The 18,522-nt window shown below is 41.2% G+C and overlaps 1 protein-coding gene and 1 pseudogene across 3 annotated transcripts in view; both read left to right on the top strand.

The window, feature by feature from the left end:
• Positions 1–18,522, top strand: part of STXBP6 (syntaxin binding protein 6) — a 283,065-nt gene that overhangs the window by 208,103 nt on the left and 56,440 nt on the right. The gene's annotated exons all lie outside the window — the stretch shown is intronic.
• Positions 1,053–17,812, top strand: LOC133769714 (hsc70-interacting protein-like; annotated as a pseudogene).

The raw sequence follows: 18,522 nt of genomic DNA on the forward strand, positions 1-18,522 counted from the left end.
CTATCTTCAGTATACTTTATACTCATAAGATTAACCCTACAAAGAACCCTAAAGAGTTCAACAAAAAGTATGAATAAAAAACACTGTTCCTCAACAGTAGAGACAAGGGCTATAAACAATCATCAACTCTCAAAGTGTCAGTTTCATACATTACATTTTAGGTACTGTATTAGTTACCACAGGTCAGAGAAAACATGATATCTATCTTTGGGGAACTGGCTTATTTCACCAAATATAATGGTTTTCAGTTGCATAATTTTGTTGCAAATGTCAGGATTTCCTTTTTTTTTTTTTTAATTTCTAACTAGTGTGTTCTATATATTAATGACCACAAATCAGGCAAAACATGATATTTGTCTTTTAGGACTGAGTTATTTCACTAATCATGATGAGTTCCAGTTGCATTCATTTTGTTGCAGAAGAAATGATTTCATTCTTTTTTATGGCCGAGTAGTCTTCCATAGTGTATATGTAACACATTTTCTTTATCCACTCATCAGTTGATGGACATCTGGGTTAATTTCATATCTTAGCTATTGTGAATTGAGTTGCAATAAACATGAGGGTACAGATAACTCTTTTATATGCTGACTTCGCTTCCTTTAGGATGACTGGGTCACATGCTAAATCTGTTTTCGGATTTCTGAGGAATCTCCATGATGGTTGTACTAGTTTACATTCCCACCAACAGTGTATTAGGATACCTTTTCCCCCACATCCTCACCAACATTTATTCATTCATTCATTCATTCATTCATTTATTTTTGATTTGGGGATGATAACCACTCTAACTGGAATGAGGTGAAACCTCATTGTGGTTTATATTTGTATTTCCCTGGTGTCTGTGTGTTTTTATAATTATTTGTTCTTGCTCACAATTTCATTGCAGTAAAAATAGTCATAAGATAGTAGCCCCATACTAGTGTTCATTGTTCACAGATATCTGCCCAGATACCAAATAACCTCTGAATGAGAAAGAAATTACTGAATTTTAGTTAGGCATAAGATTAACAAGTGAGGATGAAACATGTCTTGGAACTGAAAGTCCCAAGATGTCTTCTGAGAAAATTCAGAAGTTTAAGAAGAGGCCTTTAGGTAAGTAAATGATTCTTCCAGCATTAGATTAGGTATCTGGTAGCACTGAGGATCCCATGTAGAATTTATACGCAAGTACATGGGAAAGTACATGGGAAATTTTGTATATTGTAAAAATAGTATCTCAAATCAGTAAGGAAAATTGAACTGTTAATGGTATTGGAACAAACTGAAACACCAATTAGTAAAGTTGATTGCATGCCCGTATTCCTTCATAAATTGCTAAAGGATGAAAATATTAATATAAACAAAAATTAGATTTGAAAAATAAGCAGGTTCCTTAGAGTGAGGAAGGACCTACTGTCACGGAAAAGCCTGAAGCTATGGAAGAAACCTTAAGCTACACAGAAACATGGTTATCAATACACAAGAGGTTAAGGAAGAAAATCTCAGTAAAAATACAAAAGTAATCCAAAGTAAAATATAGGAATATTTATGGGAAAATGGCAGGGTAAAGTCATTACTTAGCAGTAATCACCTTGACTATAAATGGCCTGAACTCTCGTTAAAAGACAGACTGGCTGATTGGATTAAAAAACAAAACCCATCTATTTGCTGCCTACAAGATCTCAGCAGTAAAGATGCTTGCAGACTGGAAGTGAACTGAAGGAAAAAGATATTCCATGCCACAGAAACCAAAAAAGATTCATGTAGCCATCCTAATATCAGACAAAATAGACTTTAATACAAAAACTGTTAAAAGAAATGGTAAGGTGTACATTGGAAATTTATATTCATTAAATAAAAGTTAAAAAAAAAAAAAGAAATGGTAAGGGATCTAAAGAGAGACAGACTCCAAAACAATCCTAACAGGGGACTTCAGTTCCCCACTTTCAGCAATGAACAGATCAACCAGACAGAAAATCAGCGAGGAAACAGCCGAGATACTTGATTCCATAGACTAAATGGACTTAACAGAAATCTACAGAACTTTTCATCCTGCAGTAGCAGAATACAGTTTCTTCTCAGCAGTGCCTGGAATATTCTCTAGGATTGACCACATGCTAAGCCATAAAGCAAATCTTGGCAAATTCAAAAAAATCAAATCACACCATTCACCTTCTCAGACCACAATAAATTGAAGCTGGAAATTAGCAACTCAGGTAACTCTAGAACATATGCAAACACATGGAGACTGAACAATATGATCTGAATGAACAGTGAGTCATAGAAGAAATCAAAAGAGAAATCAAAAAATTTCTGTAAACAAATGAAGACAACAATACAAAATATCAAAACTTATGGAATACAGCAAAAGCAGTGTTAAGAGGAAAGTTTATAGCAATTGTGGCCTACATCAAGAAATTGGAAGGGTACCGAATAAATGAATTATCTATGCACCTCAAGGATCTACAAAAACAACAGCAAACCAAACCAAAAACTAGTAGGAGATGAGAAATAATTAAAATTAGAGAAGAAATCAACAAAAATTGAAACCAAAAATACAATGCAAAAGATCAGCAAAACAGAGAGCAGGGTTTTTGAAAAAATAAACAAAATTGACACACCTTTGGCCCAATTAACCAAAAAAAGAGAAAAGGAGAAAAGACCCAAATCAATAATATTAGAGAAGAAAACAACTAATTCCAATTCTTTTCTAGTTATTCAAAACAATTGAAAGGGAGGGAATCCTCCCAAATTCTTTCTATGAAGTCAGCACTACCTTAATTCCTAAACCCAAAAAGATACAACAGACAATGAAAACTACAGATCAGTTTCCCTGATGAACATAGATGCAAAAATCCAACAAAATTCTAGCCAATCAAATCCAACAACACCTAAGAAAGATCATTCACCCAGACCAAGTGGGATTTATCCCTGATATGCAGAGCTGGTTCAACATTTGTAAATCAATCAATGTGATACATCGCATTAATGAACTAAAGAACAAAAACCATATGATTATCTCAATAGATGCAAAGAAAGCATTTGACAAAATACAACACCCTTTCATGATGAAAACTCTAAGCAAGTGGGTATAGAAGGCACATTCCTTAACACAATCAAGGCATTTTATAACAAACCCATGGCCAACATCATATTTAAGTGGAAAAAGTTGGAAGCATTCCCACTGAGATTCAGTACCAGACAGGGATGCCCACTCTCACTATTGCTGTTGAATATAGTCCTGGAAGTTTTGGTCAGAGCCATTAGGGGGGAAAAAAAAAATCAAAGGGATACAAATTGGGAAAGAGGAAGTCAAACTCTCCCTATTTGCAGATGACATGATTCTATATATATGGAATCCAAAAGAATCCACCAAGAGACTATTAGAATTCATAGAAGAGTTTGATAAAATAGCAGGATGTAAAATCAATACACAAAAATCAGTAGCCTTTGTATACACAGATGGTGCCATGGCATTAAATAGCACTCTGACCTCAGAATCAGCCCTTAAGGCATTCTGGTCTAGCTAAAAAGCTTATGAAGCATTTCAGGCATGGAAAGCCAAGACACTGTAGCAAAAAAAAAAAAAAAAGAAGAAGAAGAAGAAAAGAAAAGTCCTACATGAAGGATCGGATTTCTGTGAGTGAGACCCTAGGGTAAAGAAGTGGCCATCAAAGAAGAATCTACTTTTCTCTGAAGGGAGGAGAGTCCCTCCATTTTGCTTATGGCCTTGTCTAAGTACTAATGGAGATTGTGGATTCAAAAGGCTTACGTTGGCCTGGCAGCTCATGTCAAGATCCTCAGGTGATAACTGATGTCATACATAAGAATGATAAATGTTAATTGTTAAATTAACAACTGGAGTCACTGTGCACTCACTTCTCATGCAGAACCTCTGTCCTCAATGTGTTATGAGAATTAACTGTAAAACTTGTTCTCACACAGTTGTTTTGTGTATGTGTGCACAAATTATTGAAATCTACTTAGAATAGAGTTGGTCTTCTGTGTACAAAGTTAATTGAAAATGAATCTTAATGGATAACAGGACTAGGAATGGGAGAGGGAGGAGGAGGTGGGGTGAGAGTGGAGGTGGAAGTGGGGTGGTGGGAGGGCTGGTATGGTAGAAAGAATAACTATATTCCTAAAGTTGTACTTATAAAATTTGTACTCCTTAAATATAAGATTTCTTTGGGAAAAAAAGAAAATATATATAGTGACTTTCCTTTTGTGTAAATGAGAATATCTACTCATATTTGGTTTTTCTACAGAAAGAAACCCTGGAAAAAGCTTACAAGAGAGGGAGTAAAGAATGCAGTAGATGGACACAAAGGTCAGGGTTTTTGAACAATGTGGATGTATTGCCTATTTAAAAAGATTAGGTGGCCAGCAGGCAGCGGAGTACTCACAATTGGCTTTGAGGCCATTAGGTATAGATCATCATGAAAGAGCCATTCCATTCAGTTAACAAACACCCAGCTGACTGCCTTCTGGGTACCCCCTGAGTGGCCAGATTTCTAATATACTCACCGATGTTCATTGCTGTTTAACCAGGCTACATTGGCAAAGCAATACCAGCTGCATATCATTCCAAATAGATACCTACAGAATGATTTTAACACTTTTAAGAAGCAATTTTGTGAGAAGGGAAGCGAAGTTTTAAAAAATCAAATACTTTGATAATTCCCGGCAAATAAAAAATTTTAAGAAAACCAACAAAACTGACTACCTTCAGCTCAGAACACTAAGTGTCTATGGTTAAATTGTAGTGCCAGAATTCATTCACTTTCCACCTGCATCTAGTTCATCATTGCTCTAATTTTTAATGTTCTTAAACATTACCTCTTGAATTGTTCAAAACCAGTAAGTTCCTTTGCATACCCACTCAAATGCCCAATTGCCAACTTTAGCCTCTTGACTTAGATTTTAAAATGCACCTTGCCCTGCAGCTGAATTTTTAATGGATAGCAGATCTCAAGGGAAGTAACAGTCTAAGTGTTTTCTCTCCACATCGTTCCCATCATTTAAACAGAAACGCAAGCACATCACTGCTGCTTCTACATCAAACCCCTTGTGCTGTCCCACACTAGCAGTCATTGTTACAGCTCTGAGTGCCCTTTCACGAAGAGGAAGAAGATTGAGGGCAAACCGGAGTGTCAGAGCCTGGACAGGGATACTGGAGTAATTTCCTTCTCAAGAAAATAATAATGCCTTTGTGTTAAGGACAGGAAACAAGACCAGGAAGCTTGGGGTTCTGTTTTTGAATATAAATACATATTTAACAAGATTACTTCCTAAACATTGAGTCTGAACATAGAGGAGTATCCAGGATTCTTGTCCAGGATATGAGTTGTCTTAAGATCCATCCCAGGTCAAGACAATCCAAAAGAAATCAGCTGCTCTCTGCTTGGCATCATTTCTCTATTTGTGAACCAGTCCTTTCTAGATAGGAGGGCCCTTCTTTTTAGCCATGGAAGCACAAGGATTGTTTGATTCAGATCTGCTTTGCTTCTCTTGCCTTGATCCCTGTAAGCCTTACCCACCTTGCTGGTTGCCATTCAAATGATGCTGGTCTTGTGTCCACCAGACACGTACCTGTTGCCTCACTCTCCCTCTCTATACAACGTGTATTCTTGGCCGCCGCCAAATACCTGATTATATGCTTGCTGGTGGTTAAGAAATACACATCATGGTGTTTATCATATTATGGTTATATTTTAGCACTTAGGAACATGCCCTTTCTTTTCTGAAAGGCATACGCTCTGAAGAGTAGGGCTGTCCTTGGATCACCTTGTCCTTGTTTCTGCCTTTCAACTCATCCTCCCCCTCCCCCTCCCACCTCTCGTGCATCAGCTCTCCTTCAGTGTGCACACAGTAAATATTTGTTGAATGAATGTTATTTGTGCCTTCAGATTTCTTCCAGAATAAAAGAATAGTCACACTGCTTTATGCTCTGAGTGTTGGCAGTTTAAATTCCTCCTAAGTGAGACAGAAAATTTACATAAACTTCTCATATTCGGTCATGATTCCCTCCAGGGGAATTTCTGAAAGTTATGAGCCTAACAGGTTGCCGCCCCCAACAGAATAGCTTTCCCTTCCTGCCAAGAGACCTCCCCATGCCTTACACCCACCCCACAACACCTAATCCACATTGCAGAGGATTTGGCAGAACAGGCTATCTATATCAATCTCAGATGAGTCTTCCAGCTATGACTGGGTATAAAGAATTGAAGATTTTTCTTGTGTGTCAGATATTTGTTAATGAATAGATCTTTTACCACCGTTTTTATCTAAAATAGTTGTCTCTGTTTCTGATTTTATTAGACATCTGGGCTTGACAGAAGGTGTATCACAGGACACAGCATGCACTTACGTGACTCCTGGAACCATAGGATGTTGAAACTAGAAGGGGCTCATCGTGTCCCTTGACCTGGTTTCCTCCCACAAATGATAGAAGTGGGACCAGACAGGGAAAGAACATGTCTGCAGTGTCCACAGAAGAGTAGCTAGAACCCCAACCCGCTGCCAGCTGTTTTGCATTCTCCCTCTGATGCTTGATGTCCCCTCAGAATCACTGCATTACTCAGTTAGCTGCAGTCCAGGGTTGTTGGGTACAAGGCTCATTCCCTTTCCAGCCAGCTTCCTTTAAGGAGGGAATTGCTTAGTTTCTGGCCAAATCCTATGTCTCTTGTGCTGTGTGGGTACATGAAGGAGCACGTAAGAGCCTAGCATCCACTGCACCCATTTAATGAGTTTGTGCCACTGACAGGGAGTAGGAAAGAGGTCCTCTTCCTCCCAGGAGACAGCAGAGCAGGCTGATCCGTACTTCCTTTTAAGAGCCTCTGTATAGCGATGGGATCCTATGCAAAGGGACGTGTCTAAGGCTCCCTGCAGGAACACTGTGTGTCTTCTCATACAAATTTCCTTTTACTTTGTTGTCTCAGCAAATAACTTCTATGAAGAAAATCCTCTTAATTAGCTTCACTCTTTGAATTAAAATGACCTTCCATCCATCATAACATATGAACCGTAGTAGCTTTCTGCCTGGCTTACGCTTTGGTGAACAGAGCTCATTTCTTTTAGGACATAATTTGGATGCTGGCTGTCTTTCTTTGGAGCCTCTCAAAAACAGTGGCTAAGATGGGATGGCTAGGACGTAGTCTGTAGCATAATGAGGTCTGTATCTGTGGGTAGCACTGGGCCAACCAGGCTTTCAACACTCCTCTTTTATGTACCTGAACAACACTATGGAAATGTTGGCTAGAAATGGAGGTCAGCAGTATAATGAACAAATCTAAAACCAGGGCATAAGCACTGGATATCAGTATCTGCACCCCAAGCTTTAGTATACAGCTGAGATGCCCTCTCACCTCCCCCACCCTCAGTTCAGGCTTCTGGCCTGGGAATCCTTGCTTCTTCGAAAGGAGGAGAGAGGGAGTAAGCCATTTACCAAGGACAAAGCCAGTGATTCTCCCTCCCTACCCCACCCCATCTCTTAAAAACATTGCTGTAGGTTAAGAATTGGAAGTTCTCATTTAGAGTGCTCAGTATATGCTAACTTTAGTTTGTGGTCCTAGGGATGCTTCCCTTATCTCATTTACAAAGCACCAGAATTGACAATAGAGGTCTTTCACACCTGCCTGTCAGCAAAATCGGGCACCTTGTCTATGTGAGGTGGGTGCCCTGGTGAGCGTGGGCTGTTTGACTTATGTTAGGAACAGACTGTGCACAGAGCTGAGGCCCATACAACGGTGTCTGTTATCTTTGGACTCTGTCCCTGTGTTCTTCCTCCACGCCCTCATTGTTCCCATCAGTCAGGGCATGGACTTTCATCTGCAAAATGAATCTTTTTACAAAAGAGACCTTGGGAGAAGGGAGAAAGTTGGTGCCTCTGGCCCAGCACGGAGGAGGAAAACTAAATACCGCATGTAGAAGGCAGTGACCTTCGCTGTACTTCCTTCTGTGGGGACATCACAATGGCTGAAGTCCAGAGTTAGAAGTCATTGTTTTCGCTGTCCATTTCATTAGAATCCTGACAGTCACCCTGTACCCATTTCAGTCTTTACTCTCCCCTCTCTGGGCATGTGGCTTTTCCAACATTTACTCTCTCTTGCACTTGAGAGACAGAGTGGCTATTTCCTCCTCTTTTGTGAGGATCTCTGCTTCTCCTTTTTCTTCAAGTCTCCCTTTAGAATGTACCTTCCTCTGAAAACTCTCCTGTCTCTTCTAGCCTGTCAAACCCCCCACGGACAGATATGTAACAACCATTTGTTGGTTGACTTTTTTTTTTCATCCAAATGTAGCCTGAAAACCCTAGAGATGACAGGATTGTATCTTATTTTGCCCAGGGTAACAAAAAATTCATAAATAACAAAATCCTACTGCAGTTTTATTAGGCAATATGTTTTCATTTGAAGGTACCTAATGCATTGTGGATTTAGAGTTTTTGATGATTTGTCACAAGTTTGGCTGAATTCCTACCTGTTAGCGGGGTGGAGGGGTGGGGAATACTTCCTGAGGAGATGAACAGAATGAATAAGAGATGCACAAAAAAGCTTTAATAAATTAAAAATGAAAACAGAACCTAGCAGTTCAGGATCAATCATTCACTTGCAAACAGCATATTTCCCTTGTGTGTACATATCAGATTCAGTACAGCAAAATCCCATTCTGAGTGTTGCAAAGAAAATACCCCCAAGCACTTTGGGGAAAGGAGAGAGAGTGTCTGCATTGTGGAGGAGAGTCCTGTGGCAGAGGGAGGGTCTGGAGCTGGCCCATGAAGGACAGGCATGCCATAGATTTGCAGCCGGTGCCTGTGAGGGTGTCTCAGGCTGAAAAGTCACAGGAGCAGCAGATGCTTGCAAAGCCCTGTGGGTACCTGGGCACTCTGGTGGTGTCAAGTCTCTAGCAGTGTCTACAATGGAAGTGTGTCATACAGAGTGAGGCTGGATAGATGGGGGCCAGCTAGGCCTCCAGGACCCAGGGACAGTTGTGACCCACTACATAGCATTACTTAAAGAATTATACTTAGAATTATTTCCTGGAAATAAATTCTGTAATTTAGACTTGAATTGTTGGGGCTCCTGAGTGACTTTACCCATCATGACTGTGTCTTTGGGGTGAGACACTGATAGCAGTGCTGAGGACTCTGTTTGCACAGATTCCTGATTGTGAAGATCTGGAGATAATGGCTTGTCACCCAAAGGGCGGCCATCCTCAACATCACTCTGTGTCTGCAGGGTGCACTGGCTTCTTCCTGTAGAACTCAGTGATGTCCTGACATCCTTAGCAGAGGGAGCCCACAGGAGAAGGCAATAGTCTTATCCTTGTAAGAACCTCAGACCCCAAAGCTGCCTTTGTTAGTCCTCGTGGTAGTCACATCTTCTACATCTAGATGTACATTTGACAGGGTTTTGCCATTGTTTATAGTTTTGTGGTGTGGCTTGTGTGTTTGTGCTTCCCAGGGTCTCAAGTGCCTTAGAACTACAAAATTCACAGCAACCAAGAAAAGATTCAGTAACATACTTGAGTCATTGTGGGCTGTTACTTTACCTATAATTCTTGACTTGCCAAAAATAGGTTTGTATTATAGTAACAAATGTACTGGTCTTTTCCCTTTTTTGTACCTCATGTTGCATTTTACTCATGAATGAGTATTCTATGAGACCCATTTGGAATCCTTATTCACACTAGAGAGTGTCTCGGAATCACCTCCAGCATCCTTATGCTTGGTTTCCTAGACCAGGCACAAATTTGTACCAAATTATTTTCCATCTGACTTCATGAGCCAAGATGGAAGTGGGGCCTGGAGAAAAATAGAAGCAGAAGTCTTGCCTTTAAGGCATGAAATTCTTTATTGAGGAGTAGGAACTACCTGCATCCCCCAAGAAGTTCAACAATGGACTTTCCTGCATTTGACAGTAGCAGTAAGTGAACATAAAGGGATGGAAAGCACTGTTATGGCTTGTAGAGAAAAAGTAAGTCCAAAATGTCCATTGCAATTCCCCTCTAATCTCTCAGAGGAGGTGGCCAAAAAAAGGCCTAAAAATAATCGTGGAAGATAATAAGATCATGAACATGAAGCAGCACTGCACTTTTTCTAGCAAACTCTAAGAGGGGCTCAGATCCCTGACGTTGGATGTGGATTTGGTGTGTTCTGTTTGGCATTTGGGGGATGCACTTTTAAGCTATTCTTCTTAGATCTTCTCAGTGTCCAGTAAAGGACCTTGGCGAGCTCAGCTCTGGTCAGTGGGGGACAACACAGCTGGTGGTGATTTGTGGTAGTAGAGGGTGGGGTGACCAAAGCCCTGCTTGGGTAGGCAGAATGAACCAGGGAGAATGAACATGGAGAAAACTGGAGACCATTGACATGACAACTTTCAAGGGTATAAAAATAAAAACATGCAAATGAATGTAATTATGACCTGAAAGGAGGGTTTCTTGTGAGTGATACGTGTTAACTATTAGGTGAACTGTTGATTACTTTTAAGAGAAAAAAAGAAGAAACATCTGTCTAATGGAGCTTGGAAGGCAAGACATGGCGTGGAGAATAAACCTCTAGAGAAATCTTCCGACCATTTAATTCTGTATTACTGTGATTACATAGGCCAAAGAGTAAACCATATTTGTAAAATCAGTTAAGTGAACTTTAATTATATCAAATTGGTATAATAAGCTGAACAGAACTTTAGCTTTTGCATTAAAAAATGAAAATTACTGCTTTAGAAGGAGTCAATGGAAGTCATAATTTTTAGTATTTTTTTAAATCTAAGGACTTCATATCTGGCCCCTTATTCAGTTTAGCTTTAAAACTAGTATGGGTCGGGGCCGGTGCTGTGGCTCAGTGGGTTAATCCTCCACCTGCGGTGCTGGCATCCCATATGGGCACTTGTTCTAGTCCCGGCTGCTCCTCTTTTTTTTCTTTTTTATTATTTTTTATTTATTTATTTTTGACAGGCAGAGTTAGACAGTGAGAGAGAGACAAAGAGAAAGGTCTTCCTTCCGTTCGTTCGCCCCCCAAATGGCCGCTACGGCCAGCATGCTGCGCCAATCCAAAGCCAGGAACCAAGTGCTTCTTCCTAGTCTCCCATGCGGGTGCAGGGCCCAAGCACTTGGGCCATCCTCCGCTGTTCTCCTGGGCCACAGCAGAGAGCTGGATTGGAAGAGGAACAACCTGGACAGAATCCGGCTCCCCAACCGGGACTAGAACCTGGGGTGCTGGCCCCGCAGGCGGAGGATTAGCCTAGTGAGCCGTGGTGCTGGCCTGCTCCTCTTCGGATCCAGCTCTCTGCTATGGCCTGGGAAAGCAGTAGAAGATGGCCCAAGTCCTTGGGCCCCTGCACCCACATGGGAGATCAGGAAGAAGTACCTGGCTCCTGGCTTCGGATCGGTGCAGCTCTGGCCGTTACGGCCATTTGGGGAGTGAACCGTCAGATGGAAGACCTTCCTCTCTCAGTCTTTCTTACTGTCTGTAACTCTACCTCTCAAATAAATAAATAAAAATCTTTAAAAAAAAAAAAAAACTAGCATAGGTCACTTTGTGATGTAAAGGTGATTTCTGACCCAAATTTCAGTCAAAATAACCCAAGATTTGGGGACAAAAACAATTTGATGAAAAGCTCCAAGATTGTAGGCCCACATGCTGTTTGATAGGCATTGGCCTTCAATTAATTAATTATCTGATTGGTACAAACCTTTTCTATCCAGATTGCTACCCCTGCTAATGATTTTGTGCATATCATACCCTTACCTTCCCAGTGAGAGACACATGGTGACATCCAGTAACACCGAGGAACTCATTCCATGGTGTAGACACCAAAAGGTTGGAGAAGCATTTAGCTATATCCCTGTGGCTGCCCTTGGTGTTTACTGAGAGCAGCAGCTTTTCTCTTTGTCAGGGAGTAGCCGCTAGGTCCGATGACTGTGCTGTGATTCTGTTGACCTTATCCAAAGAGTCTCTAGCCCAGGCTGTAGGTCTGAGGCAGGGAAAGATACCAAGAGACAAGCAAATGGAGGCTTGAAGACAGATCTTTGAGAAGAGCTGACGTCCAAGCATTGATAATTGTGCCTCCTCTCATTAAGACAGTTTGTCTTCCGAGTACACTGCGATTTATGTGGATATTGTCAGTAGGGAGCTGAGTAGAGAAGCCTCAATGGCTCACCACTCACCCAGCACCGCAGTGTCAGGTGTTTGATCCTTTTGTTCTGAACCTTCACCAAGGCTGTGCAGTGGACAGACCCCAGGGTTTTTCTTTGGAAGCAGTCCTTTACCACAAGTGGCATCATTTAATTCAGCAATGATGCCTAGGCTGCTGCATAAATACTAATGAAATGCATAACAATGTGCGCCACCTTGGAATTTGCAGCCGAAGTCACGGAGATGCTGGCTTTGTGTGTGAGAGAAGCTGCTCCTCACCACATGTCAGAATTTGGGAGTCAGGTGTGCTTGTTTATTCTCTCCACCCTCTACCCCCACATTACCTTAAATGACCCTAGATAAAAAGAGAAAAACAGAGGCCAGAAAACAGGGTGGATGAGGTGTTTCTAGCCACAGTCATCAGTAATGCAGCAAACAGTTATTTCTGATGGGAGTGGAGCTATGTCGTGAGATGCATATTGGAGTTAGATTTGAGTTAAGACTCTGATTAGAGCACCCTACCAAGTACCTTGGAGAATACAAAGAGATAGTCTTACATTCTCTGGATATTTATTGTCTGGTAGATAAGACAGCACACACACATAAATAGAAATACAAATCAGAGAGTCATCTTTATTCTGACATGCACAAAATGTGGTGCTCAGTACACAGAGGCCTCCAATACACTATACATGACTGGGACCTGTGAACTGACCTTGAGGATTTCCATTTGTATGTTGGATGGCTAAGGGAAATAGAGTAGACAATCCCCTTTCCTCTCTGTCTGCATTGCTGTTGTCTGCTCTAAGTCATTGCCGTGACCTCTCTCCTGGATATTGCAATAGAAGTTCCAGAGGGGTTTCCCTGCTTTTGTGCACATTCTTGCAATGACCCATTTGCCCTACAGCAGCTGGATAATTTTGTAATGAAAAATCAGATCCCATTATACCACTGCTTCCTATTTACACAGCTTTGTGCATCAGAGCCTCCATGATCTGCACTTGCTTTGGTCTCTGACTTCAATCATTCTTTCTTTTCTTGCCATTATTTTGTCCTCTGGGTCTTTTTCTCTTCCTTGAACATATCAACCTCTTGTCCACCTTTGGGCCTTGTGGGCTTGTGGTATCCAAAGAGTATCTTGGGGTTTGTGTTAGAATTCTCTAGAACACAGTCCCGATAGGATATATCTATAGGAAGTATACATATATTCTATCTACCCATATCTGTCTGTCTACTGATAGAAGATGGATTATAAAGCATTGGCTCACACAGTTACAGAAACTGAGAAGTCCCGTGATCTGCCATCTACACGTTGGAGAGCTAGGAAAGCTGGTGATACGATTCAGTTAGGGTCCAAAGGCTTGAAAATCAAGGGAGCTGATGGTGAAAATCACAGTCCAGAGGCTAGAAAAGATAAAATAACTGCCACAGCATAAATGATGAAGTAAGAGAAAAGGGAGAATTCCTCTTTCCCCTGCCTTTTGTTCTTTTTAGGCCCTTAAAGAATTAGATGGTGCCCAACCATATGGAGAGGGTACTTCTGCTGAGTCTACTAACCCAAATGGTGTTTTGTTTTGTTTTGTTTTGTTTTAAATCTGGAAATACCCTCACAGACATACAGTGTTTAAGTTGCATTGCTGTTGGCCTGGTCAAGCTGACATATAAAATTAACCATCACAGGGTTTGTCTAATCTAGGGAGGAGAGAAGTGAAGTCAGGCAGATGAGGACAGCGGAAAAAGCAGTGGGTTTTACACTTAGGGAAGTGTTGTGATGTTCATGGAGCAGTTTCTGGAGAATATCAGGAGACAGAGAACTGAGCAGTTGACGAATGAGTGGGTAGCGAAGCAGCATAAGGAGGAAGCACGTCTCAGTCTCTCACCACCATACTTCTCAAAAGAATGCAAAGGGTTTGAGGACTGCTCTGTCAACCAAAGATTCTTGTAAGAAAAGACGTTAAGCCTGTACACAGGCAAGTAGAAGAAGTCTGTGCAATTGATTGAACATGGTTTGTTCCCCTCCAAAACTTGCATTGCAATGCAACATAATCTTTGTTGTAAGACAACAGGAGGTGGGTTAATGGGTTATCTCAACAACATGTCTGCTATGAAAGCCAGTTTGCCCCTTTCATATGCCCCCTGTCTCTTGACGTGTGAGACCCTGAACTTCCTTGAGACTGTGCCTGCAAAGAAGGCCATTCCAGGTGCAGCTTCTTTGATCTTGGACTTGAATTGTGAGCCATAATTAACCTTTTTTCTTTATAACTTTTGTCTCCAGTGCTGTATTATTAGCAACACAAAACAGACTGGGACAACCTGAAAAGAGAGGAATGGAAGCTTCATGTAAGATGAGGAGTACTTGATCAAGAAAGGTTCCAGAAGAGACAGGCAGAAATCAGACCATGGACCCAAACGGAGAGTTTAACAAATAAGATGTGCTCTCCATTGTACAAGTAGATTTTCAGGAAATCAAGTGTCAGAATTGCAGTAAATAAATTCACTTTGAAGTTTACAGATTATTTCTCTGTGGAGAATGCTTGGGTAGGTGTGATCTAATACTGACAGTCACCTTGGAAGGCACTGGGCAGGGCAAGGGGTGTGCTGAGATACACCTGTGCAGGTAGGTGATTACAGATTCATAGCACCACCTCTGGGGTTTTTGAAACCATGCTGTTATTGTTATTATTAATCTATTTTTGTTACTGTATTATTTATATGTCATGAGATAACTCTTATGTACAGTTCAGTGAATTTTCTGTGTTTAAACCCATGCATGGCTCACCTCCCTCAACATATAGAATCTTTTCAGGAGTCCAGAAAGCTCCTGTCTTCCTCCACCAAAAGTAATCTATAAATTTGTAATATGAATACACCTGTAGAATTAGAACCACAATAAAATAGTAAACTGTCCATCACCCTGAAAATTTCTTTGTACCCCTTGGTATTCCCTCCCTTGCAACCCCTTCTTGGCCCTCAACATTCCTGCATTCCACCCGTCCTGTGCAGGTAGTTTGCTTTCTGTCCTGTGCATTAACTGGGATTTCTAAAAAAGGCCTTATAAGTGGAAGCATACAGTGTGGATCCTTCTTGGTCTGCCTTCTTTCCCTCAGTATAATTGTCTTGAGATTCACCCATATCATAGTATGTATCAATAGTTTATTATTTTTCATTTCCTCAGTAGTAGTCCATATATAGATATGCCATGGTTTATCCATTCTGCTGATGGAGGTCTGGGTTGTTTCCAGTTTTTGACTATTACAAGAAAAGCTTTTCTGAATATTGGTATACAAGCCAACACTTATTATGGTCAGTCTTTTTAATTTAGTGTTTAAAATATTTCATAGTGGTTTTAATTTGCATTTCTCCAATGACCAATGATGTTGAGCATCTTTTTGTGTGTTTTTCCAGCCATATCTTCTTTAGTGATTTTGCTCAAATGTTTTGCTTATTTTTTTTTGTTGGGTTGTTTTCTCTTTAATAAGTTTTAAGATGTTTAGACAAATTCCCCCAAAACAAATTCTTTATCAGACAATAGATTTGCAAATATTTTCTCCTCATTCATGGCTTGTCTTTTTATTGTCCTGAAGAATAGAGGATTTTAATTTTGGTGGCATCCTACTTCTTAATTTGTTCTTTCATGAATTGTGCTTCTAGTGCCATATATAAAAATTCTGTACCTATCCCTGTGTCACAAGTATTTTCTTCTGGAGCCAGCACTGTGGTGTATTAGGCTAAACCTCCACCTGTGGCTCCAACATCCCATATGGGTGCTGGTTTGTGTCCTGGCTGCTCCACTTCCAGTCCAGCTCTCTGCTAATGGCCTGGAAAAGCAGCAGAGGATGGCACAAGTGCTTGGTCCCCTGCACCCATATGGGAGACACAGAAGAAGCTCCTGGCCCCTGGCTTTGGTTTGGCCCAACCCTGGCCATTGTGGCCATTTGGAGAGTGAACCAGTGAACGGAAGACCTCTCTCTCGCTCTCTCTGTAACTCTGCCTCTCAAATAAATCTTTTGTTTTCTTCTGAAATTTTGTAGCTTTGGACCTTTACTTTTAGCTATGTCATCCATTTTGACTGACTTTTTGTATTTTGTTGTTGATTTTGGTTGTCTCAGGCAGGAGAGTAAGCCAAGCACTCACCTACATTGGATATTGTCACAGGATTGGAACTTCTTGGCCATAAAGTATATACATGGTTAGCTTTTCATGGATATTGTCTAGCATTTACCAAAGTTAATTCAGCTAATTTTAACTGTAGGTACTATTCATTAAAATATTTGACCTTTGTTCTTACTAGAACATGCTACTGGATTTTATTTCCTAATTTAACACAGTAAAGAGTGAAGGTGACAGACTCTTAGTGGCATCATTCCCTTTTTTTAGAGCTCAGTAATGTATACCCTCATTTAGAATGCATGATTAAAAGTGGTGGTGGAGAGGGAAGAGAGCCGAGAGTGGTAAATCTATCTTTGCTTGACATAGTTGTAATTAGATTTGACAGCTTGTACTTATTGAAAATGCAGTGGCATTTCATATTTAGTACCTGGTCCATCAGAAAATTTTGTCTGTATCAAGTCACAACCTCCTGAGTTGTGCCTTCTGCCTCCCACTGCCTCCTGAACTTGTACCCTTGCTTTGGGCCTTCATGAAAATGTCTACGCAGGATGCAAGCATTCTAGAGACCAAGGAGATGCACTTCCTGAGAAAGTAGGTGGGGGGCATGGGGTATATAAAGATGCACCTGCTACTACTCATAAACATGAAGCAGGAGGAAATCGTCCACAGACGGTAGAAAGGCAGGGGAAAACAAAGACGGGTGAGCCACCAAGGGAGGAAAATGTTCCTAAAAGTGTAATTAAACCAGACATGTGATGCCCTTGGAGAAATGGGAGATGAAAGTGTGGAGGAAACTAAGGAAACGATTGATCAGGTAAATGAATGCAAGGGGACAGCCACAGAAGCCCTACGTGATGGAGAGCTGCATAAAGCCACTGACTGGTTCACAGGTACCCTCCCGCCAAATCCTCACGTGCCCCTTCTTTATGCCAAGAGAGCCAGTGTCTTCATCAGATTACCAAAGCCAAATACAGCATCTGAGACAGAACCTTTGAAATAAACCCATATACAGCTCAGCCTTACAAGGGGTCAGGGAAAGCATACAAACTTCTGGGCCATGGGGAGTAAGGAGCCCATGATCCTGCCCTTACCTGTGAATTGGATTAGATGGAGATGCTAGCACAATGCTGAAAGTTCAACCAAGGGCACAGAATATCACAGAACATCAAAAATAACGTGAGCAAAAATGTGAGGAGTAAGAGATCAGAGAATGAAAAGAAAGGGTTCAAAAGCCTCAAGAAGAGCAGGAGAGAGACCAGAGGGAGGAAGAAGACAGAGGACAGTCAGGAGCTCCCAGTGTGGCTCTTTTCCAGGTGCCTGGAGGTGCCTGGCACTTTTCCTGGAGGATGCCTGGAATGGGAGGGGCATGCCTGGAAATGGCAGGAATGCCTGGACTCAAAGAAGTTCTCTGATCCAGAGGTTCTTGCAGCCATGCAGGATCCAGAAGTTATGGGAGCCTTCCAGGATGTGCTCCGGAACCCCGCAAATATGTCCAAATATCAGAACAAGCCCAAAGTTATAAATCTCATCAGTAAACTCTCAGCCAAATGTAGAGATCATAATGCCCTTCCATCAAAGCCTTGTTAGGGGCTGGTGCTGTGGCGTAGCAGGTAAAGCCGCCACCTGGAGTGCTGGCATCCCATATGGACACCAGTTTGAGTCCCGGCTGCTCCTCTTCTGATACAGCTCTCTCCTATGGCCTGGGAAAGTAGTAGAAGATGGTCCAAGTCCTTGGGCCCCTGCACCCACGTTGGAGACCCAGAAGCTCCTGGCTCCTGGCTTCAGATCAGTACAGCTCCAGCTATTGCAGCCTACTGGGGAGTGAACCAGTGGATGGAAGACCTCTCTCTCTCTCTGCCTCTCCTCTCTCTGTGTAACTCTGACTTTCAAATAAGTAAAGAAATCCTTTTAAAAAAAAAAAAAGAAGCCGCCTTGTTAAAAGAAAAGCAAGTTTGGTCACTTAATGGGTGTTGCAATACTACAAACCAGTGCACCTCTGATGTTCTCTTCAAAAGAGCTGGGATGAAGATAATCTAAACCCCTCTGCCTTGCCAAATGCTACTGGAACATTTTACAGTGGTTCATCAATAGGGTATTCATTCAGATAATGTTTTCCTACTAGAAATCACAAACTAAACATTTTAAGCTTTAAAAATATGTAAAACAAAGTAAAAAAAACTGTTAATTCCTACATTTTTCTTCATTAGTTATTTTGAGTTTTTCCCTTTGGATTACTGGGCAAGGGAGATATTTGAGTATGGGCGACTTAAGCACAAATACACGAGTATGATATATTT

The sequence above is a fragment of the Lepus europaeus genome, chromosome 11, assembly GCF_033115175.1.
Source record: "Lepus europaeus isolate LE1 chromosome 11, mLepTim1.pri, whole genome shotgun sequence".
NCBI lineage: Eukaryota > Metazoa > Chordata > Mammalia > Lagomorpha > Leporidae > Lepus > Lepus europaeus.